The sequence below is a fragment of the Lissotriton vulgaris genome, chromosome 1_1, assembly GCF_964263255.1.
Source record: "Lissotriton vulgaris chromosome 1_1, aLisVul1.2, whole genome shotgun sequence".
Classification (NCBI taxonomy): Eukaryota; Metazoa; Chordata; class Amphibia; order Caudata; family Salamandridae; genus Lissotriton; species Lissotriton vulgaris.
The window spans coordinates 1,787,406,951-1,787,433,765 of record NC_141685.1 but is presented as its reverse complement, the minus strand read 5'-3'; positions in this window follow the sequence as shown (position 1 = coordinate 1,787,433,765).

The following is a 26,815-nucleotide window of genomic DNA, read 5'->3' as shown; positions in this document are numbered from 1 at the left end:
CAGAAGAAAAATGCACCAATCTCTGCCAGCTGCTCCAAGGGCTTGACAGTTGCTGCTTGCTCTGTGGTCCTAAACCTGCAAGGACTTCAAAAACCACAGCACACCTACAACATTTGAGAAATCTCTGATATGCTCTGTTTTTGCAGGGTTATCCCCAAACCTTTTACTTTGTCCTCCTATTTTTCCTGACCTTCTGTCATCGGCGTTAGGACTCTGGGCACTTAACAACTGCTGATTAGTGCTAAAGTGCAATTGCTCTCCGTGTAAATTGTTGTTACAGTTGGTTAACCAGACTTGGAATGTTTGATTTACTGATAAGCCCCTAGTAAAGTGCACTGAGTGTGAAAGGGCCTGTAAATCAAATGCTACTAGTGGGCCTGCAGCACTATTTGGGCCACCCACATGAGTAGCCCTGAAAAGATGTCTCAAGCCTACTACTGCTGTGCCTGTCCACAGTTTGTTAACTGCCATGTCGACCTGGCAAGTGCACCCTCTTGCCAGGCCCTAGCCTTCCCTTTTCTTACATGTTAGTCACCCTTAAGGTAGGCCCAAGGTACCCCTGTGGGCAGGGTGCAGTGTACGAGAAAGGTAGGACATGCCCTGAGGTGTGTGGCATGTCCTGATAGTGAAATACTGCCAATTTCATTTTTCACTATTGTAAGGCTACCTGTTCCCATAGGATAGAATGGGAAGTTTGCTTATAACATTCTATAAGCATAACTGCCTCTGGGAATCAGATAGGAAACTAATGTTTAGTATACCTCAACTCGGAATTTTAAAATGCATCTTTTACTGAGGGTGATTTTTACATTCTGTATTTCAAAATACCATTTTTAGAAAGTAGGTATTTTCTTGCTTAGCCATCCAGGGTGCCTCGTCTAGGATGTGTATTCATTGTCTGGCTTTGGAGTGACAGGTGCTGGGGGTGTGCAGTGGCTCCAGAGCGTCTGGATGAGTCACCACTAGTCTGAATAGGCCTGGTCTGCATTTGGAGTGGAGGGAGGAGTAGCACCTGTACCTGAATAGGGCTATGCCTGCCTTCCACAATGATGGCGCTACCCCCTTGTAACGACCGGATTCTCAGACCAGATAGAATCAGCTCACCAGAGCACCACCAACCCAGCCGGACCGTAACCACCTCCCTCCTTAGGACCTATTTACAACAGGTATCTATGACTCCTACCCAAGGATGGGGCATTAGCAATATACATGCCTAAGTTTTCTACAATATCACAGTCTTACCATATAGTCTCACGGCAACTCAGACCCAGACTATTCTACCCTAAGGCAGTTCTGATTGTTTACCATTACACACTGGCCACAACCAGTGCTCGCTCAAGCCACAATCTTGTTGGTATACACACCAGTATCCCCCCTGGTGCTCTCTTATTTCCGTACAAGCCACAATCCTGTGGGTTTACACACCAGTATCCCCCTGGTGCTCTCTTTAACGCACATCACAACGACGATCACTTTCCTTTGACTACCGTTAGCTCTTCATGTTGAGGAATCTCTCGCTATTTACTAGAGATACAACACTACGATATTATAGATCACACAATGATGGCCAAATTATATAATGTACGACTTATTCTTCATTCCAAGGGCTCCTCTCTCCCTCATTATTCAGTTACCATTTACCTGATTGGGGGTAGCGTCCGTTCGCGAAACAATACCTGACTAGAAGAACAGGTTACCTTTATTATACAAGAACAAGAGGCACATGTTGGTTCACTAAGAACTGGGGTACTTTATTTATCACAATAACAATAACAATATAACACCATACTATAACATATAGCCTGCAAAGGAAAGTGAAAGGTTAGAATATGTGCGCGCTAATAAGAAAGGGTCGACGTCACCTTATTAATATGAAGTCTGGACTCAGCGGTCATCTGGGTTCCCTTCTCGTCTGTGCCTTGGCTCGTCCTAGGGTCACACCTTTGCAGTCACAGATACACGTCTGAACCGATATGCTCTGTCTCCTCTGCTTCCCTCCAAGTCACTGGAACCTGCCTCTTGTCAGCTGCTTTCTCTCTCTGGCTGTTCTGCACTACTCCTCTCTCCTCTCAATCACGGACCATCTTCACTTCTCGGCTTCGATCCTACAACTCAGTTTCTGCCACTCTGGTAATTGTTCCCTCAACTAACTGCTTCACTTTGTATGCTCTGATCTTAATGTCAAAGCTCGCCAGCTGCTCCAACTAAAATAACTTCAATCTTTCTAAGAGAGTATCAGCTTCTCGGTCTTTCTCCGACTTCAAAATGGCGACTGCCTGCCCTGGAATAATTAATGGCATTGATGCTAACTACTAGCTGCCGCCTACCAACTGACTGATTCACTGCCTCAGGCTTTCACTAATATGGAAGCTTGTCCCTTCATGGAAAGTTACGGCCAGTAACCTGCCGCCAACCAAATTCTTGTACCTCCCCGTACCAAGGACACGTTCTCAGCCGGCCGGCCTGATGTTATGTCTTCGGAATGGAGAAAAATACAGTCTTTCGATAAGGGCCAGCCTGAGCTGGTTCTCTCCAAGCAAACAACACCTCGTAACTAAAACATTACATTTGACCTAGAAGCATCTCAAGCTGCCGGGGCAGAAAGAAAGATGGAGTCTCTCCCATTTGGGGCCTACAAGGCCCGAAATAGGCATAACTCCATGGAAGGTATACTAACACTCTTACAAAAGGACGGATTATCACTAATACTAATGAATCTATCCCCTAACATAAGTTTATAAGCCCTGATCTAAGGAAAAGAGTACGGAATTATATCAACACGCCTTGTGAATAGGCTCTATTTACGGTTCTAATCCCTCCATTAGAATGATAGTAGACTAAAGTCACCTCCAATCACCTTCCCTCAAGGAAGGGCCAAAAAAGTCGGTCAGAACAGTACCACGAAAGGTACCAATAACATATTTCAAAAAATTAAACTTTGTTTCATTAGAATTTGCAAACTTGCTATACTTTGCATTAACTACTTAGTTGATCTTTATGTTTTTAAATGTAGAACAAGCACATTTACATGAAAAAAATGTCTACAGTAGAAAAAAAAGCTACATTAAAAATCATATCAATTGGAATACACTTAGGGGCAGATGTATCATCATTGTATTTTGCGAGTCCTTAATAGCGAATTTTACCGACTTGCTATTAAGGATTCGCAAAATGAAATGTATGTAGGTTTTCCAATAATAATTGTGATTGTTATGTTAAAATAAATTTATAAAGCGCACATACACCGAGGACGTTTCTTGGCGCTACAATGTTTTCAGACCCCAAGTTTGAATGCGCGATTAGAAAGCCTGACGAAATAGCCAACTTTTAAGACAACTTCTGAAATTAAGAAGAGTGGGACAAAAGCGTATTTCAGAGGGTAGAGAGTTCCAGAAAATGGGTGCCAGGACAGCAAACCTGGCACCACCAGTGCGCTTTAGTCAGTAGGAAGGCAAAGACAGCCGTAGCTTGTGTGCTGAACGAAGGTTACACGAGGGAAAATGCTTATGGATCAGATTATTCACGAATTTTGGACTTTTCCCATTGAGGGATCTGTAAATGAGGCAACCAACCTTAAAGACACAACGCTGGATTATTGGGAGCCAATGGAGTTGTTTCAGGAGGGAGGTGATGTGGAGATGTTTGGGTTGATGAGTGATCAAGCGAGCCGCCTGGTTCTCAACCAATTGTAAACGTTTGTAGAGATAGAGGGGAATGCCATAGTGAAGTGAATTGGCATAGTCCAAGTGAGACATAACCATAGCAAGAATCACCTGAATTTGAGCTTCATATGTGAGGAACCTGCAGATTTTTTTTATTTTCCTAAGTTGGAAGAAGCAGGTAGAGATCACCGACCCTATCTGAGCCCCTGGCTGATGATGACCCCCAGGCTCTACTTCGCAATTAAGGAATACCTTCCCATTCATTCCTATGGGCCTTGAATAGGTACTCGCAAATTGCGAATGCAATTTCAAGGGTACAAGGGTGCCAAAAGGCCACCATGTTGCATGCCTCAAATATGCATGTGGGAACAAATTCGCAATTTGCGAGTATCCAATAGGTACTCGCAAATTGCAAATGCAATTTCAAGGGTGCAAGGGTACCAAAAGGAAATCCTGTTGCAACCCTGAAATATGCATGTGTGCACATGTGGCGCACATACATGCCCTAAAGGCATGTATGTGCACCAGATGGCACTGAAAATGCAAAAAATTGCATTTTTCTTTGAAATAACAAATTACCACCAACTTGAAGTTGGTAATAATTTGCGATTCCTTAAGGCCGGATCTCAAATTTTAGATGCTTCCAAAATTACATTTAAGGAATCGCAATCTATGATTCCTTAAATGCATTTGCAAAACAGGTAATGTAAAATGTTGTGATTCCGTATTCAGCAATGGCATTTTGTGATGATACATCCCTAAAGGCTTTTTCCCATTTGCAAACGGGAAAACCCTTGATACATCTGGCCCTTAGTATTAAAAATAAACTACACAAATTAACTAAAAAAAGTTTAAAAAACTAAACTTAAGAAAAACATAATACTTTAGAAATTAACTTAGAAAACCTTTGAAATTCATAGAAAAAAACAAAGGTTACAGGGATGTTAAAGTTAGGAAATACTCATTGAAAAAACCTTAGAAATTCACTGAAAAACAAAGGTTACAGGGACATTATAGTTAGGCTCAGATTTCACTCATAGAATCCATAGAAATTTAGCAGTTATAGTTACCTGAGCTAACTATAACTTATGCACCTACAATGCACTGCCTATGACCTCACTCATGACATGGTCAGTCATATCACAACTTCTCACAAACCCACTCACTTATCCATAGAGCTATTCACATACCCACTAACTCTTCCATACGGCTACTCACACAACCAATCACACATAAAGCCATTCAGACACCCGCTCACTAACTCATACAGCCACTCACACAGCCACTCACATACTGATATAGACAGTCACACAGGCACTTACCCACGCAACAATTCACACATCCACTCACTCATATGGCCCCTCACACTGCCACTCAATCACAGATACAGCCACTGACACAGCCATCATTCTCCCACATAGCTACTCACACAGCCACTCACATACCAGTCACATACCCACTCACTCACTCATACAACAACTTACATACCTACTCACTCACTCATAGATCCACTCACACACCAACTCACTCTCTCCTACACCTACTCACCCAGCCACTCACTCACCCATAGAGCCATTCACAAACTTAATCACTCACCAATACGGCCAATTACATATCCACTCACTCACCCATATAGCTACTCACACACCCACTCACTCACCTATGCAGTCACTCTTACAGTCACTCACATACCACTCATACACCAATACAGCCACTCAGACATACACTAACTCACAGATACATACAGTAACACAGCGACTCACATTATATGTTATAAATAGTATTACTTATTAGTGGTACACAAAGTATACTAATTTAACTTTGTGGAGTACCATAGTATATATCGTTAACACTCATAGACTATTCATAAAGACTCATTATCACTAGATGATATCACAGGCCATGTCATATGTGTAGTAATATGTGAGGTCATAAACAGTGCATTGCTGGGCATAAGTTATAGTTAGCTCAGGAAACTATAACTGCTGAATTTTCTATGGTTTTGTATGAGTGAAATCTGAGCCTAACTATATCATCCCGTTAACCTTTGTTTTTTTCAGTGTATATATAAATTTATACATACATACATATATATTTATATATACATGCATACATACATACACACACACACACACACACACACATATATATATATATGGGACCTGAAGTAATATGCAGGCACACACCACTTGGTTTTGATATTCCGCTCACCTGTGAACAAGACGTCAGTGACGTCGAAACGCGTAAGGACTACGAGCGCTGGTGCACATGAAATGACGAATAAAAGTCGGCTGCTTCATCAGTCACTGTGGGGCTCTTCATTTTGTTTGTGTTTGACCCGCAGCCTTCCAGGATCTCCGTTCCTGGCACAGAGCCCGCCCTGCAGGACTGGTGGCCCCCAGCAAAACGGAACTGCTTTTTGATAATGTTTATCGAGGGGGCATGGACCGCTCCTCGCCTCTTGCCAGCTCAAATGGACGCACCGCAGTAATTTGGCAAGGACGCAGGGGAAAGGGTGATGAGAGAGGAAGATTCCTCTCTTTGGAACAGTGCGGAAGCGGCGCATACTCAACATCATGCAGCAACCATCAGCACTATGCAGTTTCATATTGAATGCACGAACTTGGGAGAACATTGCCTACTAATTTAAAAACTACGCTATTAAGCAGTAACTGACTCAACTGGCGCATTCCCACAAACAGTGTTGGTGCATTCTGGGACCTGAAGTAATATGCAGGCACACACCACTTGGTTTTGATATTCCGCTCACCTGTGAACAAGACGTCAGTGACGTCGAAACGCGTAAGGACTACGAGCGCTGGTGCACATGAAATGACGAATAAAAGTCGGCTGCTTCATCAGTCACTGTGGGGCTCTTCATTTTGTTTGTGTTTGACCCGCAGCCTTCCAGGATCTCCGTTCCTGGCACAGAGCCCGCCCTGCAGGACCGGTGGCCCCCAGCAAAACGGAACTGCTTTTTGATAATATATATATATAAATATATATATATATATATATATATATATATATATATATATATATATATATATATATATATATATATATGTATGCATATATATATATATATTATATATATAATATAAATATAGCAGCAACACACAACTGCAGTCTTCGAGATTAATGTCAACCTGACGCCTTTCCGGATTTCCTCATCCTTTCATCAGAGGCAAAGTTCAGAGGATGTTAGCAGACAGCTTGTCACAGCGTACATTCGTGGATACTATAAACACCTGCCTCAGTGGGCGTGTAATTTCGCAAGGCCTGCTGTCATTGCAGTGCGCCACATCTTCCCCATGTGGGGCTGCCTCTAATACCCTCAATTTCGAACTGAGATATAGTTCCAAGTGGAGAAAAGTACTACACCAGGTGCCGCCTGCCTTGCTTTCTAGCAGTGAAATAATGCCTCAGACAGCACCATCCTGCATATCGCACTGCCTGCTTCATTCCTGGCTGCAAGCAAAAAATGAGCCTGCAAGGACCCGCTTCCAGGCGGAGGGCTTTAACTTCCCGGCTGGACATCAGCCGTAAAACTTCCAACACAAGCAGGTTAGCCCCAAGGTTAAAGTTGAGCCACAAGAAGTTTAATAGGCATTTGAAAATATGCATCCATTTCACAGCTTGCCAGCAGAGAAACACACAACTGCAGTCTTCGAGAATAATGTCAGCCTGACGCGTTTCAGGATTTCCTCATCCTTTCATCAGAGGCAAAGTTCAGATGATGTTAGCAGACAGCCTGTCACAGCGCACATTCGTGGATATTATAAACACCTGCCTCAGTGGGCGTGTCATTTCGCAAGGCCTGCTGGTCATTGCAGTGCGCCACATCTTCCCCATGAAGAGGCAATGGGAGTTTTGCATTAAAATTAGATTCAAGCGATGAGGTCTTGGTGCCAACAGGCCTGCTTGCTGTCACAAAAAGCACAAAAACTTAGATACAACCCTCTGAGCTACTCCAAGGGTCCAGGACTTAATTGGAACTGCTTCAGATTAGGAACGCACATGAGCTCGGCCGAGATGCTGGTGCAGAATGTTGGGGAGCCTTTTATGTCCTTGAGTCTCAGATCAGGAGGTCAGCAGACTAGCCCTTGGAGTCACCTTAGTAGCCCTGGGTTCAAGATGAAGATGCAGGTCCAGTTCTCCTCTCCCAGGCAGGAGGACAGCATAGTAACAGTTCAGCAAACCAGCAATTCATCAGAGTAGCAGTCCTTGCAGCAGCAAAGCAATCCTTCGTCCTGGCATAGTCCACAGGCCCAGAAGTGTATTAAAGAGTTGATGTCTAAGGTCTGCTGGATTTTGAAGTGGGAGAAGCTTCTAGAGATAGGCCTTTGAAGTGCACAGGTGCCCTATCTCCAGAGTAATCACAGGGGAATGCAGCCCTTTGTGGTGAGACAGGACACAGCCTTTTCAATTGCAACTGGGGTGAGTATTCTCCTCTCTCACTGACTGCCAGTGTGGCCCATCAATTCACACCAAAGCTCCCGTTGTGTGTGGCTGCCTAGGAGGAATACACAAAGCCCAACTACCAACTACACCAAGTCCTGTGAACAGAGACAGGCTACAGGCACCTAGGGCTAGATGTAGGTAAATCTAATTTACAGATTCATAAATACCGAATTTTACCGATTCTGTATTTATGAATCGGTAAATTAGAAGGAGGCAGATGTAGGTAATTTTTAAAACATGATTACCGAATCTGTAAGATTCGGTATTTACCGATTCGGTAAATTCCGAATCGGTATTGCCCATTGATTCCTATGGGCCTTGAAGCCCATAGGAATCAATAGGAAATACCAATTTGGTATTTACCGAATCAGTTAATACCGAATCCTGCAAGGGTGCAGGGGGTGTCACTTTGACACCCTCTAGCACCCCAAGTACAGGCTTGTGTGACATGTGGCACACATACATGCCCTAAGGGCATGTCTGTGTGTCACATGGCACAGGTGTGCATGCACAGATGTGCATGCACACCTGAATTCGGTATTTTACCACCCAATAGGATTGGGTGGTAAATATTGACTCCTAAAGGGCCTGTGGCACTCTGTGAAGTGCCACCTACATATTGATTTGCAGAATTGGTAAATTTACTGATTCTGTATTTTACCGATTCTGTATATTTACCGAATCGGTAAATTTATCGATTCTGTAAATCAGATGCCCCCTACATCTCAAAAGCCAAATACCGGTCGGAAACGGCTGAAATCGGCCGTTTCCGACTGGTATTAAGGCTCCTACATCTGGCCCCAAATGGCTAAAACAAGAAAATGGCAACTTTTTAAAAGTATAAACTATCAATGTGGTGGTTGAATGAATCACGTACTTTTACTGAAGGACAGGGTATATAATAAACTTGACCAGTGTTTACATTTCACACTTCTTCAGTTACAACATTTCCATCAAGGATGAACACTCTTCCTTTACATGAATGACTTGTGAAACAATACCAAAACTGAGCCGTAATGCAATCATACAACATTAGTAAAACCTAATAAGAACATAAATGACAATAAATGGGGCATTGGTAGACACAAAAAAGTAATAGAATTGTGTTATAAACCAGTTCAAAGGATTTCTATGGAAGAGATTTGTTCATAGCAGTTCAAAAGAGGCTAAACCCTTTCCGTATCAGAATCCGGGTTCAAACATCATCTATATAACTGGTTTTGGATAATTTCCTTACCTGTATCACTTGTTTTGATTACTGTTCTGCTTTTTTGATAGACCTGTTGATCCTGTCTGATTATCGTTTACTGCATATTATGAAAGTGGTTATAATTTTTCTCTCTCTAGCTTTTCTTTTCATGCTTCACACATTTCTTCCTTTTCCCACTTCCCCTTTTTGCTCCTGGGACTAACTTTTTAGTATCATGGTTTTCTGTAATAGGATCAGACCTATCCTCACTTCTTTGACTGCCTTGCTCCTTGGTGGGTGATGGTCCTTTCAAACGACTGGATACGTTTCTGATGTTATGTATTCATTACTTCCCTGAAGAAGTCGAGGTATGAATTATCGAATAATGAAACACGTGTTGGCTGTATTAAGTATAAAATACTGAAGGAACATAATGCTGATTACATGGTTTGGATTGACTGAATACTTATGTGAAGAATTTGGATTGAACATTCGCTGTTAAAGAATTGGATATTGTGTGACCGGAACTAAATTCTCTGGATTAAAAGTGGACTACGATTACACTTGTGTTTATAACATTATTGACTTTGGACTTCTCTTTGTGTGCTCAAATTGGAGTTCTGTTATCATCTAATATGGGAAGGATTATTGTTCATAACATTTCTTTTCACATTGCATACTGGTGAAAAATAGGAAATGAATTCCCAGGTGGTTAGCGCCAACTCGTTTCAAACTGCAACAGATTAGGGGTTTTCTTCAGGGCTGTGGGCTTGTGCACGCTTATGTGTGTTTAAGAAAAAAATTGAAAAACACAGGGTTACCTAAAGGTCCATAAGTGTATTGCAGTGTAAACACTGGTCAAGTTTATCATATACCTTGTCCTTCAGTAAAAGTACGTAATTCATTCAACCGCCACCTTGATAATTATAGTTTGTCTGACACCGATTGTTGTTCAGGGCCCAACCCCTGCAAAGATTTGAACTTTCTAAAAGTGGCATTTTCAGAATTGTAATTTAAAATTCAATTTCAACATAAGTTCGGATTTTAAATTAGAATTTCAGAGACACCAAACTAGAAACAGTTATATATATCCCATTTGGAAATTACTTTTATAAATTGAAATAAAGTAATTCCTAATGGTATCCTATGGGAGATATAGGCTTACTGTAGTGAAAACCAAATATAAAAGTTTTTCACCACCAGGACATGTAAAACCTAAAAGTACATGCCCAGCCTATTAAACACATTGGTCCCTGTCCTCTGAGTTGTCCAGGATCTACCTGTGGGGTGGCTTATATATGTAAAAAGAGAAGGTTTGGGCCTGGAAGAGGTTTATTTTGCCAAGTCTGCATGTCAATGTAAACCACACATGCAGGCTCTTCAATGACAAAGCCTGAGACATGTTTAAAGGGCTAAGAAAGTGGGTGGCACAATCAGTGTTGAAGGCCCTCTACCAAATAGTACCACTTTACTAGGGACTTATAAGTAAACTAAATAGGCCAATAGGGTATGAACCAATATCACCTTGTATAGGGGAGAGAGCACAAGCAATTTAGCAATAGTAGTAGTGCTAAAGTGAGTCCGAATACCAGCAAAAACAAGGTAAAAAAAGTGGCACCCTAAGGCTGTCAGGTCTCACACTGCTTGAGTAGGGTTTTATCTCCCTCAACCAGTGGTCAAATGTCCTATTTTGATCGCACTAGTGGGATTAGGACAGGTGTTTGTGCAGTACCACACTGTGATTTTGTGTTACACTGAAAATCCCAGATAATTTTGAGGTTTTTTTCTATTCTCCAGTATTTGCTCTTTTGCTTTTTGCAAATTAACCCTCATTGTACCTGACAATTTATGTCTATGACTGTACCTGCAATGATGGAGTTTGAGCTTCGCAACATAGATGGAACGAGAGGGGGCTTCCGCTCAAGGGGAATACCAGGAAACAGAAGCTTTAGAAGGCCCTGAGGGCCTGGGAGGAGGTTCACAAAATATTTGCAGCAGCATGTGAGAGGAAGATGAGGAGCACATGGAAGTCAAGCAGAGAACCTAGATGCAGATCCTGAAATCGTCTCCTGAATTGGAACTCTCTGCCAGAAGGCAGAGTGTACCTTCACATGGCCTGTCCCTAGAGGTGCTGGTAGACAGGAAATCAAAAGGGAGATTCAACTGAAGATGGCCAAACTCAAGATGAAAAAGAAACTAGCCATGGAGTAAAACTGGCCTTAGAGCGACTGGGTCATGAAAAGGGCCTCAAAGAGCTGGGTATCTGAGCCAGAGAAGCAGATTGTAGCAGTTATGGTGGCAGCATACCTATGGGCCTAATTCCAGAGGGAACAACAGATAGATACAAGAAGGTTCCTCTCCCAGTCTACTGAGTGTTACAAATATGGGTGTTTCAAGTGAGACATCAAGTGTTCCAAGAGGGTTTAGCCCCCGCACTGGTGTGTGGCCAGCAGGGTTGGCAAGAGGTGTGCTTGGTGAGGAAGTGGCCCCAGTTAGCATCGGGGAGAGAGCAGGGATTACATTAGTGTCCCTAGAGGATAGAGAGATGGTGCCAAAAGCCCATATGCCTTCCAATACTTCTAAGTGCAGGCAAGGGGTCACAATCAATGGGCCCGGGGGTGAGGGGCTGTGAGGGACACAAGAACCAGTATGACTACTGTGAGGTGTCATCTGGTGCCTTCAGAGCAAATCCACCCTAATACAATTCACTGGGTCATAGTTGAAGACAATTGTGAGTGTCACTAGACAGTACCTCTGGTACCGTTTGAGTGAAGGATCTCAGGTCCTCTGAAAGTACCTGTGAGTCCTGAAATGCCTGTTGTTAGTTGTGCAATGACCTAGAGCACATTATCCGGAAGGAAATAGAGATGTGGCACCTGTGGTTGCTACCTCTTAGCCTACTGGGGAGGACATTGCCGCCCTGGGAGACGTGCCCTGGGAGACGTGCCCTGGTAGGGGCCTTTCCTTGGCAGCGATGCTGCTATGAAAAGGGCTGATGGGGATTGGGTTTGGGGGCTGTTGCGGGCCCCTTCTATGTGGGGGTAGGGTGTAGGTGCACTGGGGGATGCCCATGGTACCCACTTAATTTCTATGCAAAAGATGGCAGGCACAGCGTGGTGCCTGCCATGTTGTGCATGGAAATGCACATTAAGACACTTTAGCATTGCGAACGGTGCTGCAGCCAGCAGCACCGTCCGCAATGTTAAAAGGCCAGGAGGCACCTGCCATACTGGCAGGAGCATCCTAATTAGGCTGGTGGGACTGCCCCACGTCTGGTGGGCGGTCCCAGCATTGCTATGATGGCGGGCGGACTGATATTCCTCTGCCATCATAATGGGCTCCTTAGTGTGGCAGAAGGAGCTTAGTCTTCTGTTCTTGAAGGTGCGGGTGAGGAGCCGAGGTGTGACGCAGGCAAGGTGAAGAGCTCAGGTGCAGAAGGGCGAGCATTAGAGGCTGCTTTAATGGACACTGATGCCACAGGCAGAGAAAATGGGGACTAGAGTGGGAGTTTGGCTCTGCCTATGCAGCCAACCCGCAGGCTGCGGTCTAAGGCTCTGCTCGGGCAGCCGCACCTTTCTCCGCACTCCAGCTGCTCCAGTCCCCTAAGTCCTGGGTGTTCTTCCCCAGCTCACTTCACAAGCTGCCACAGACAGTCTCATCCCCGCACAAGCTGCCCCTTGTTGCCTCAATGGTTCGGGGCTTCCGTGCCTCCCAAACTTCTTCCCGTTCGCCATCTCCTCGTCTCTGCACCCACAGCCCCGCCTGTAGTCAAACTTAGCATAGCGTAGTGTAAAGCATCTGATCAGTTAAAACCGTGGCATAGGAACATAGCGGCATATTATCAAGACAGGCGATAAAATTATTGCTGTTTTAGCGGCAGAAAACTGCCACTAAAACGGCGATAATGGTCTTGATAATATGCTCTATGGAATTCCAATTGAAGCCCATGTTAAATGTGAAGGACATTTAACATGATTTAGAAAAGGGGGTGGTGATGAACAGAGTGTCTGAATTGAGCAGACCACTCTTACCCAGTCCAAAGATCAGGGCTTGATCCATCACCGTTATTTATCTCACTGCCCCACCCCGGCTCAGAACCTGGCTATATGCAAATCAGTCTGTCCCTGGCCCAGTGCATCATGGGAACAGGGCAGACTAAACTACCAAGCCAATTCTTCACCAGAAAGGAGACAAGCTACCGGGGACCGGTTTCTGGCATTTCAGCCGTCTTCGGCCCGGCTTGCTTGAATCCTGATGGAGCAGTGAGAAAGGGACTCATGTCTGAGTATACCCTGCCACACCTATAGTGGCCAAAAACGATTTAGAAAAGGGGGTGGTGATGAACAGAGTGTCTGAATTGAGCAGACCACTCTTACCCAGTCCAAAGATCAGGGCTTGATCCATCACCGTTATTTATCTCACTGCCCCACCCCGGCTCAGAACCTGGCTATATGCAAATCAGTCTTTCCCTGGCCCAGTGCATCATGGGGACAGGGCAGACTAAACTACCAAGCCAATTCTTCACCAGAAAGGAGACAAGCGACCGGGGACCGGTTTCTGGCATTTCAGCCGTCTTCGGCCCGGCTTGCTTGAATCCTGATGGAGCAGTGAGAAAGGGACTCATGTCTGAGTATACCCTGCCACACCTATAGTGGCCAAAAACGATTGAGAAAAGGGGGTGGTGATAAACAGAGTGTCTGAATTGAGCAGACCACTCTTACCCAGTCCAAAGATCAGGGCTTGATCCATCACCGTTATTTATCTCACTGCCCCACCCCGGCTCAGAACCTGGCTATATGCAAATCAGTCTGTCCCTGGCCCAGTGCATCATGGGAACAGGGCAGACTAAACTACCAAGCCAATTCTTCACCAGAAAGGAGACAAGCTACCGGGGACCGGTTTCTGGCATTTCAGCCGTCTTCGGCCCGGCTTGCTTGAATCCTGATGGAGCAGTGAGAAAGGGACTCATGTCTGAGTATACCCTGCCACACCTATAGTGGCCAAAAACGATTTAGAAAAGGGGGTGGTGATGAACAGGGTATTCTCAGATGTGAGACCCTTGCTCATTGCACCATCAGGATTCAAGCAAACCGGGCCGAAGACGGCTGTAATGCCAGAAACCGGTCCCCGGGAGCTTGTTTCCTTCCCAGTGTAAGAATTGGCTTTTGTAGTTTGGTTTGCCCTGTTCCCATCATGCACTGGGACAGGAACAGACTAATTTGCATACAGTCAGGTTCTGAAACTGGGATGGTGCAGTGAGCTAAAAAACGGTGTTGGATCTAGCCCTGATCTCTTGACTGGGTGAGAGCTTTCTGCTTAATTCAGAGACTCTGTCCCTCACCACCCCTTGTTGTAAATATTTTTGTCCACCCTAAGCGTGGAAGGGTATTCTCAGATGTGAGACCCTTGCTCATTGCACCATCAGGATTCAAGCAAACCGGGCCGAAGACGGCTGTAATGCCAGAAACCGGTCCCCGGGAGCTTGTTTCCTTCCCAGTGTAAGAATTGGCTTTTATAGTTTGGTTTGCCCTGTTCCCATCATGGACTGGGACAGGAACAGACTAATTTGCATACAGTCAGGTTCTGAAACTGGGATGGTGCAGTGAGCTAAAAAACGGTGTTGGATCTAGCCCTGATCTCTTGACTGGGTGAGAGCTTTCTGCTTAATTCAGAGACTCTGTCCCTCACCAACCCTTGTTGTAAATATTTTTGTCCACCCTAAGCGTGGAAGGGTATTCTCAGATGTGAGACCCTTGCTCATTGCACCATCAGGATTCAAGCAAACCGGGCCGAAGACGGCTGTAATGCCAGAAACCGGTCCCCGGGAGCTTGTTTCCTTCCCAGTGTAAGAATTGGCTTTTGTAGTTTGGTTTGCCCTGTTCCCATCATGCACTGGGACAGGAACAGACTAATTTGCATACAGTCAGGTTCTGAAACTAGGATGGTGCAGTGAGCTAAAAAACGGTGTTGGATCTAGCCCTGATCTCTTGACTGGGTGAGAGCTTTCTGCTTAATTCAGAGACTCTGTCCCTCACCACCCCTTGTTGTAAATATTTTTGTCCACCCTAAGCGTGGAAGGGTATTCTCAGATGTGAGACCCTTGCTCATTGCACCATCAGGATTCAAGCAAACCGGGCCGAAGACGGCTGTAATGCCAGAAACCGGTCCCCGGGAGCTTGTTTCCTTCCCAGTGTAAGAATTGGCTTTTGTAGTTTGGTTTGCCCTGTTCCCATCATGCACTGGGACAGGAACAGACTAATTTGCATACAGTCAGGTTCTGAAACTGGGATGGTGCAGTGAGCTAAAAAACGGTGTTGGATCTAGCCCTGATCTCTTGACTGGGTGAGAGCTTTCTGCTTAATTCAGAGACTCTGTCCCTCACCACCCCTTGTTGTAAATATTTTTGTCCACCCTAAGCGTGGAAGGGTATTCTCAGATGTGAGACCCTTGTTCATTGCACCATCAGGATTCAAGCAAACCGGGCCGAAGACGGCTGTAATGCCAGAAACCGGTCCCCGGGAGCTTGTTTCCTTCCCAGTGTAAGAATTGGCTTTTATAGTTTGGTTTGCCCTGTTCCCATCATGGACTGGGACAGGAACAGACTAATTTGCATACAGTCAGGTTCTGAAACTGGGATGGTGCAGTGAGCTAAAAAACGGTGTTGGATCTAGCCCTGATCTCTTGACTGGGTGAGAGCTTTCTGCTTAATTCAGAGACTCTGTCCCTCACCAACCCTTGTTGTAAATATTTTTGTCCACCCTAAGCGTGGAAGGGTATTCTCAGATGTGAGACCCTTGCTCATTGCACCATCAGGATTCAAGCAAACCGGGCCGAAGACGGCTGTAATGCCAGAAACCGGTCCCCGGGAGCTTGTTTCCTTCCCAGTGTAAGAATTGGCTTTTGTAGTTTGGTTTGCCCTGTTCCCATCATGCACTGGGACAGGAACAGACTAATTTGCATACAGTCAGGTTCTGAAACTAGGATGGTGCAGTGAGCTAAAAAACGGTGTTGGATCTAGCCCTGATCTCTTGACTGGGTGAGAGCTTTCTGCTTAATTCAGAGACTCTGTCCCTCACCACCCCTTGTTGTAAATATTTTTGTCCACCCTAAGCGTGGAAGGGTATTCTCAGATGTGAGACCCTTGCTCATTGCACCATCAGGATTCAAGCAAACCGGGCCGAAGACGGCTGTAATGCCAGAAACCGGTCCCCGGGAGCTTGTTTCCTTCCCAGTGTAAGAATTGGCTTTTGTAGTTTGGTTTGCCCTGTTCCCATCATGCACTGGGACAGGAACAGACTAATTTGCATACAGTCAGGTTCTGAAACTGGGATGGTGCAGTGAGCTAAAAAACGGTGTTGGATCTAGCCCTGATCTCTTGACTGGGTGAGAGCTTTCTGCTTAATTCAGAGACTCTGTCCCTCACCACCCCTTGTTGTAAATATTTTTGTCCACCCTAAGCGTGGAAGGGTATTCTCAGATGTGAGACCCTTGTTCATTGCACCATCAGGATTCAAGCAAACCGGGCCGAAGACGGCTGTAATGCCAGAAACCGGTCCCCGGGAGCTTGTTTCCTTCCCAGTGTAAGAATTGGCTTTTGTAGTTTGGTTTGCCCTGTTCCCATCATGCACTGGGACAGGAACAGACTAATTTGCATACAGTCAGGTTCTGAAACTGGGATGGTGCAGTGAGCTAAAAAACGGTGTTGGATCTAGCCCTGATCTCTTGACTGGGTGAGAGCTTTCTGCTTAATTCAGAGACTCTGTCCCTCACCACCCCTTGTTGTGGACATTTAACATGGGCTTCAATTGGAATTTCATAGAGCATATTATCAAGCCCATTATCGCCTGTCTTAATAATATGCCCCATAATTTCCAGAAAAATTTTCAAGAGCAGCGAGGAACCAACAATTACCTTAATATGGGTTATTTCTGATGTAACTGTTTTATTCCTTCACACAGGGGGATCCTGGTGAAGGACTGGGTGCCAGGGATAACACCTAAAACCTTCGTAGGTAACCTGTTCCGGCGTACAAATGACAGAGACATGGGCCACTTCCTTCGGCATCAAAGATTCGAGGTTTATTACTGCAGGGAACACAGAAGTCACAGGAAGTACAATGTGTGCAAGTTCGAGGAGTCTGCTTCAACTTGTATCTGTGGATCGCTCTTCTTATACAGTTTTCGGCCATAGGATAACATGGTACACAAAGGATTACAACCTGGTTCCCATCGTAAAGATCATAAGGGGTCGCTTTCATGTATTCAGGGCCCGGAACATAATTACAGTAACATTTGGCAGTTCCCAACTGTAAAAGTACAACTTCCCACCATTAGTACATTCCGTTCGGCAGTAAACGAATCAAGGAAGAGACAAAAACAGGTGCAGAGGAAGACGAGGACAGTGAACAAATCGAAGAGGGTGTAAAAGGGGTGGTATCAGGAAACACGAGTTGCAGGCATCAAAGGGGACGTGCCTACTGAATGCACAACTAAGACAATAGACCGGCACGGCAAGATGAACCTCGAGCGGGGCCATCTGCCTTACAGTGCCATCCCCCTCATCATAAAGACACCTTCAAAGGAAATGTGTCTTCCGCAAGAGTTTGGGAATCCCAGGGTCGCGAAGCGGACAGCGTCCGTTCGCTGGCTACTTGAGGGCAAGAAACAAAATGTATGCCGTATCTAAGATGGAACCCGTGGGTTCAGATGAAGAAACCCACGAAACAAACGAACGGTTTAGGCTAGCACAGCGAAAACGCATACACCCACTAAACTCGTCATTTGCGGTTCATAGATACCAGACTCGACCATATTCGTGCGAGTCGAAAACACCACTTACAATTGTCACAGAACCTCAGACGCTCCTTTTGCCCTCATGTAGGCAAGCACTAGTCAGAATCAAAATCGATCTCGATATTCATCAGACCATCCAGATGCTGCTGCAACATAATTCTATCCATCAGAGTTCCTTTGGTAACAGGCGGCTGCCTTATACAGGTCGTAGTACAGAGGCCACATAAGGCAGGACCACACTGCACACAAAACAACACGTGAACAGGAATGCTACAACAACCCCAATGATCATTAGAATCTTCCAACCCCAAGTCGACATTAGGCCCCGAAACCACCCGAGAAGTGTCCAATCCCCTACGTCCACGTGTATGGACTCAGAGATCTTATGCAACTTCGAGATGGCTTGATAGACAGTCGGAGCGTTGTCTGGAATGAATATACAACAACTCGAATGGATCACCTTACATACTCCACCTCGATCTGCTAAGACAACGTCTAAAACCATACGGTTTTGTAACGTCATCAGCCTATCCGCCTGAAGCTCTGCTGTGATATTACCAAGGGCACTGGCAGTGATGTTAGCTGTCGATTCCACCACTCGAGTCAACTGTCTCAGGTTCCTACTATTGATCATAGGCCCCCAAAACGGCAAGAAACCCTTGAAAAAGTCTCCAGCCTCTTGACCGGCAGTGTCCTCTTTGCTAATCACGCCCCTCACAACTCTGGTCTTGTGATAATCAGAGGCGGCTGTAAAAGTCGGTGGCAACAAGTTTGCAATATAGCAGGTGCCCGCAAAGTCAAGGGGCAACCATGTATATGCACGGTCGTAACAGACAAAGTACGTACCCTTGGCAGTCAGGAGAACAGGGGAAGAGAGCGTTGGTAAAACATACGTCTCAGAGCAAGCACTCTCCCCAAGGTGAGCTCTCGGGCTTCGGCCACGACCTTTTAGACAGAAATTACCAAGGTGGGGTACGATCCATATTGGAGACGAGCTTTTGAGCTGTCTTTCGCCCACGAGCGCACTATACTCAACCTCACTGAGATCCCTATAGGCTCGCAAATCTTCCTCTGGGATGAGCGATGGCTCATAGATATCCCTACCTAAATCAGCAATCGCTATTGCCAAAGGCTTATGGTACGGACCGGGACCAAAGTGTGGAGAACGTGGCTCTCGATTGGGGTAAGAATCTAGCGCGCTTCGAAACATTGTTTGGAATGCTCGAGCTGAACCCTGGGAACTATAAGGAAGGACCAAGTACGGAATTCCCTTATCGGTGGTATGTGGCATTAACCCACACACCCAACAATTGGTAGTGTTCATCACCAACTGATGCTGATGAAGGAGCTGAATGAAGGAATTGTTCATGAATTCCGCACGTCTAACCTGCTCGTGTTGGGGTAAGATGTGGAAGGAATGAGGAGAGACAGTGGCGGTAAGTTTAGGTTCAGAAGAAGGGGTAGGTGAGGCAGAAGGCAGCAATGACTGTACCATGTAATACACTCCACCCACCAATAACGAGGAAACAGTTAGGAATAGAAGGAACACCTGGAACATGAAGCATTTTGTACGTGCAATTCTGCGCAATTCGAATCTTTGGGCCTGAGCCTTCTCCAATTCCGACAGCTTCGAGAAAGCCATCCTCTAAAACCGCCCGCTACGTTCTTGACGCACTTCGTTCTGTGTAGCAGTAGTCAATCCCCAGGAGTTCCTAGGAATCGACGGTCTCTGACCTAGTGTCAAAACCTACTAACCAGAAGGAAGTACCCGCGCTGCCCTACGGTCCACCCGGATGTAAGGTATTTTTTTAATCAACAATATATACAAAATCTCCTAGCTGTGGAAGCAAAACACATACATGAAAAAGGCTTAAAATTTACAAAATCACAATTATGCAAGTGTGTTCAAACTTTGTAGTGACAATGGGGTAACGTGGATGTCAGGGGAGAAAGCAAAGATATTTATTTATTAGTCTCTGGTGTTGGAGCGGAGAAAATATTGGCTTCTCCCAGGACGAGTCTGTTCGTCAAACAGTTGGTCCGATGATGAGACAGAGTTCTGTTGACCAGTCAATTGTTCAGATCTTGAGTTCTGTGATGACAAATGTTCGACAAGATCGTTCTGCTGCACTGAGGTATCTCCGACAGGCTGAGTGTCGCTGAATGGAACAAAGTTCGGCACAGTTTCAACTTCAGACGAGGCGATCCCCTTCCTCACCCACGAGTCCGCTGGTAAAGGTATAGGTACCTTTTTGGTATGGGTGGCGTGCACCCAGTTCTTACGCCCTTCCAAACGAACAGCAGTCCTCATGGCAAGGAGCACCTGGTAGGGTCCGGTGAAACGAGGATCAAGGTTGCGCTTTCGGCCAAAATTCCTCGTCACCACCCAATCTCCGGGCTGGAGCTGGTGGCCTGGACCCTCCGTCTTCGTCGGCAGTGCTTCAAAGACCTGTTGGTGAATTAACCTCAGTTTAGCAGTCAGATCATGAAGATAATCGATCAACATTGGGTACTCAAGGTCAGAGAACACACTGGGTCTAGGGACCCCCCAAACATTGGCAGGACGGCCGAACACAATCTCATATGGACAGAGCCCTACCCGGGAGTGTACAGTCGCCCTGGTTCACAGAAGAGCTAAGGGCAATGCATCAGGCCACGAGAGACCAGTCGTAGCCTGAATCTTCGCTAGTTTCAATTTAAGGGTACCATTATACCCTTCAACCAAACCTGCTGAATGGGGATGATTGGCGCTATGGAATTTCTGTGTAATTCCAAGGCCCTTACACACATTCTTCATCACACTCCCCACAAACTCACTTCCGTTATCGGACCATACAATCCGTGGCATTCCATACCGAGGAAAGTATTCCTTCAGTAGGATTTTTGCAGTAGACAGAGCAGTGTTGTCTTTAAGAGGGTAGGCTTCGATCCATCGGGAGAATGCGCAAACCACAACTAAAACGTACTTTAGATTATTACATCACTCCATATGGATGAAGTCTAGCTGAATCACCTCAAAGGGGCATGAAGGGGGAGCAAAATGGCCAGGGGGTGTAGGAGTTCCCTTACCAGGATTGTACATCATACATATCATGCAATTCTTAACCAATCTCTCAGCACACTTAGTAATACCATCATTCTTCCATACAGGGGACAACAACTTGCAGATACCTTTCGCACTAATATGTGCCAAGCCGTGTGCCATCGTCACAACCGCCAGCACATACGCATCCGGCAACATCCACCTCCTATTCTCCGACAAATCGATCCAACAGCCATTCGCATCCAACTTTCCCGTACTCTCTTTCCACTTCGTCTTTTCAGACTCAGTGGCCTCGTTCTGAATCGCTTTCACACTCTCGATAGTGTCCTCACACATACCAGTTTCTGCAGGCCACCTTACCGAACTCGTCACATACATTTTAGTGCTAAGGTTCCTGGCAGTCTCCTTAGCAATCTCATCAGCGAACGCATTACCACTACCAACATCATCCGTCACCTTACGGTGTGCACTACATTTAATATTCGCCACCTGCTTGGGCAATGTAAGTGCATCCAAAAGATCATTCACAAGCTGTCCATGCTGAATCTTTGTACCATGCGATGTCATAAAACCTCTCTCTCTCCACAAACGTCCGAAGCTATGAGCAACACCAAATGCATACTGACTGTCCGTAAACACATTCACCCGTTTCCCTTTCGACAACACACACGCTCTAGTCAAGGCAATCAGCTCTGCCGCCTGTGCAGAATTCTGATTCAGTCTCGCAGTCTCCACAACCGTACTCAATGTCACCACAGCATACGCAGTCGTCACATCACCATTCGGCAACTTAAAACACGACCCATCCACATACAGGGTCCCATCGGGGTCTTCCAATGGAGTATTTTTCAGGTCCACACAACCTTTTGTTTCCTCCTCAGTTTGTAAGTAGCAGTCATGAGGTGCTACTTCGTCTGATTCCATACTGATTGGCAACAAAGTCGCCGGGTTCAGGACATTACAGCGTTTTATTTGAATGTGACTTGCCAAAAGCGTCAACTCATACCCAGACAACCTTGCACTTGTCAGGTGTTGGGTTTTCGTACGATTCAAAAGAGTGTCAACTGCATGCGGAACCATTACCGTAAGCATATTATCCATGACCAATCCTGCAGATTGTCGGATGGACACCGCAGCTGCCGCTGTTGCTCTCAAACAACTCGGCAATGCTCTAGCTACTGGGTCCAAGGTCGAGGAAAAATATGCACATGGACGCTGCTTACCACCGAATTGTTGCGTGAAGACACTCAACGCACAACCTTCCCTCTCGTGAACGTATAGTGTAAACGGCTTACTGTAGTCAGGAGTACCTAACACAGGGGCCGAACACAACGCATCACGTAATTCTGAAAAACTTTTTTGACATTCTTCCGTCCATGGTAAAGGAGTTGGAACATCCTTGCACGTAAGAGCCACCAATGGTTTCGCTAGCAATGAAAAATTTGGAATCCATTGCCTGCAGTATGACGTGATACCTAAAAAGGCACGCATATCTCTCTGAGTTGTTGGCACAGTCATTCGAGCAATCGCTGCAATTCTCTCTGGGGTCAACCTTCTTCCCTCCTTTGACAATAAGTGACCTAGATAGGTTACTTCTTGGCAACAATATTGCAGTTTAGAAGGTGACACCTTGTGATGTAAGTCACAGAGATGCTGTAACAACGATACCGTAGCAATTTTGCAAATGTCCCGAGTGTCCGCAGCCACCAATAAGTCATCGACATATTGGATCAAGGCCGCACCAGCCGGCAACACAAACGCATCAAGTTGGCTCTTCAAGGCTTGGCTGTATATCGATGGACTCTCACAGTAGCCCTGAGGAGCGCGTTTAAACCTAAAGCTGCGGCCACCAAGAGAGAAACCGAAAAGGTCCCTACTCTCCTCAGCAATCGGAATGCTGAAGAAAGCATTCTTCAGATCGATCACTGAGAACCAAGATGCAGAGGCTGGAATCAGAGTCAGTAGAGCCGTCGGGCACCACAGGGAACTGAGGAATCACGATTTTATTCACCTCCCGTAAATCGATGACAAAGCGATAAACAGGAGGCTTTGATGGATCAGTGCGCTTCAGAATGGGCAGCACAGGGCTATTGCACACATTTCCCCGAGTCTCCTCGATAACATCTTTCTCAATCAAATCGTAGATGATCGCTAACAGCGCTCGCTCACCATCAAGGGAGATACGATACTGGGGAATACGTGGCAAACGCACATTAGATTTCAGGTGAACAACATAAGGGGAGATGTCAAGCAGGCCCACGTCATTGGGACCCGTTGCCCACAAAGATGCAGGAAGAAAACTCAATTCCGGTTGGAGCTTGTTGATGGACAAGTACATAGGAGAGATAACTTTCTCACCCAATGTAAGCTTTACTCCCGCAGGAGAACAATACAAAGTCGCATACAGACGTTTCAGCAAATCCAGGCCCAAAAGATTTTCACCACAACCAGTAGTCAAAATCAAAGGAGCTTTCAGCTCACGAGGCCCAATTGCAAGGGGCAAAGGGCGTGAAACCGGATTGCTAACAGGGGCGCCAGAGAATCCAACGGAAAGCCAGACAAAGGTGCGCCAGGGAGTTTCGAATGCATGATGGAACTTTTGCTGCACCAGTGTCCAACAGAAAAGGCTCAACGACGCCCGAGGTGGCAACTGCGACGTAAGGCCCTCTCTGATCAACCGGAACTGATACTACTCCCTCTCCTTGTCCATGGCTGTCCTAGTAATTACCGTCGTCAGTGCCCTGATCGACGTAATAATCGTCCACATTGTACTGTGCAGATCTGCCTTGCGATGATCCGCGCTGATCGAAACAATTATTAGAATCAGAAGGATTATTAGAACGATCATTTTGAGCACCGCGACCTCTACCACGCTAGGCCTGTTGAGGACCACTACGACCTCCTCTAGATGAATTACCACTATTTCGATCACGCAAAACTGGACAATCGAATTTCAAATGACCCTCTCCCCTACAATAGGCACACTGATTGTACCCCAACGTAGATCTCTGCGAAGAGGAGTCATTTCGTGATTGCGGCCTATTCGACTGAGACTGCGATCGATTCCGCTGTTGCGAGTCATTCTGATTCGAACGTGGAGGATACGCTTGTTGCAACAACACTTTCGTTTTAAGCTCTTTCGTCTTTTTATCTGCGCAATCATTTTCCTCTTTCTCTCTATTCTCATAATATTGGGCCGTAGCCAATATTTGAGCAGAAGTGGAAACGGCCCACGCACTTTCTGAATTCCTTAATTTGTTGCTTAGGTCCGGCAACAAATTCGACATAAACTTGTCCACAAACAATCTCTGACCTCCCTCGGTACCCATATCTTGACCACTATGATCAATGAATGCCTCCTCAAATCTTGTAAAGAAATCAGAGACACTCTCATCCTTCTTTTGCTTGCAAGCAGACAACTTATCCCAATTCACTTCCATAGCTGGCATAAGCGTTTTCATAAGAGTTATTATTCTCTGAGGGAGATTAGCAATCAGCTGTTCGGGCTTAGCCCCACCGACTTGCAAGGCATCCGCAGCCAGAAGTGCAGCCCAGTCACCGCCTAATTCTGCCGCATGATCTTCCTGACGAATCTTTGCCCAGACCGGTTGCGGTACGACATTGCCAAACAACATATCAATGTCGGCAAGATTCATCACCGTTGCATCCACTAACTGAGACAATTCTTTATAGTACCCAGCAGGATTTTTGCGAGGGTCGGGCAAAGTCTGCTTAACCTGCAAAACTTCCGATCGTTTCCACGGAAGATGTATCCACACTCTCTGGAAATATGGCGGAATAATGGGATTAGCATTAGGATCGCCAGGCATCCACACCGGTGGAACTTCGCGCATGGGATACTGGCCAGGCGCTGCTGGCGGTTCCTCAATGTCTTCTAAAAACAATGCCCGAGGCATTATAGAAGGACGGAAAGATAGCAACTGCTCGACAGCACGTCAAACATTGCTACCCACCATTATTCCGCTCGCAAACTGGAGCTGAAGATTAGTTAGAGCAGCCAATACATCATCGGACGCATCAGCCGATATTTGATCGCGTAAAAACTTGCACATTTCCTCAAACACGAACCTCTGTGTCGGTTCGTTGAACTGAGAGAACGTATCAAGCACCACACGTGGAGGATTCCTAAGGGGGTATCTAATCCAACCCATCGCCATATTATATAGCGAGTCACGTTCCCTACTACCAGGAAGCTGACTTCGTCTTTGGGGACCATCAGAACCAGCGGACTCAAGAATCGGTCCAAGAGAAGTGAAGAAGTTAGCAGCAACAGAAGGGACACGACGTCGAGCAGATGGGGTAGTAGAGTAACACACCGGGGTAACAAGAGAAGTGTCAGGAACAGAAGGGACAGCAGGAGTAACCAGAACAGTAGAAGCAGCGGGAGCAGGAGTATGAGGGAGTACAAGCGGGGGAGCAGTAGGGACAGGAGCAGGTAAGGGAGCAGGAACAGGTTGAAGAACGGGAACAGGTTGGGGAACAGGAACAGGAGCAGGTGGAGGAACAGGGACAGGGGTAACCACAGGAACTGCGGTACCCTGTGCATACGGAGGTGGTGACTTCAAGAGATAGGACAACAAAGGGTCCTCAACTACCTCCTCTCCCTGCTTATCCGTACCTGACGGTAAAACGGGGTAACACTTATCCACAGTCATGCGCTGCAATCTATCGAAAACTTCCTTTTCCTTTTCCTCCTTATCTCGCTGGAACTGCTCTGCGTTTCTTACCGTTGTAACAATCCCTTCTCTCTTATTACGTTTAATCTGCTTGATTTCTTTCTGCTTGGCTTCTTTACGCCACAACCGAAAGGAATCAAACATGGCCGGCCTTGCTTTTCTTTGGAACAATTTAGCTTCAAGATTATCTAAAATCGGGGCCTCAAAACTACCATGAGGTGGCCAACTAAGGACACCGTCCTTTTTAGTGTAACAAACCCAACACTCAATAAATGCAATTGGACCCAAACCCTGTCGACTGTACAATTCGTAAGTTGGAGTTCCAACCGGAGGTATCGGACACGAGTCCTCCAGTCGGGAATCCACACCACAACCTCTAAAGCAACTGAACAAAGTACTACGGCCAGGCATCGTGCGCACTAGCCGAGTTTCACAAACGTCAAGGGTTATAGGATTACAATGTCCCAGCAAAGAGCAAAAACTCTCGGTTTTTGGCGACTGCAGACGTCAAATATCACAACAAAGAACAAAATACCAAGAACCACGAATGCAATGGAACCATGCAACAACTAAGCACCCACAACGAAGGACTCCGGGAGCGACCCACAAATACTTAACTCAAAGATCAATGGCGTCACCAGGAAGGCCCGTCAATCGTCTCGCTATACCAAGGTCTACGCCAGGCGCCAAAACAGGTCTACAGTCAGGGCAGCAGTCCGTCGCAGCCGTCAGGAGGCGGGGATCTTCGCGGGAAAAGTCGTCGGGCCACTTGTTTCGACAACAGGATCGATGAAGCGGGGTGCACCTTCCCTCAGAGATTTCACACGAAGTTCCTCACGATCGTCGGGCTTGGACCGGTACCACTGATGCAGCCCCACATTGGGCGCCAACTGAAGGACTGGGTTTTTCTAAGACCCAGCGGTGCCAGGGATAACACCTAAAACCTTTGTAGGTAACCTGTTCCGGCG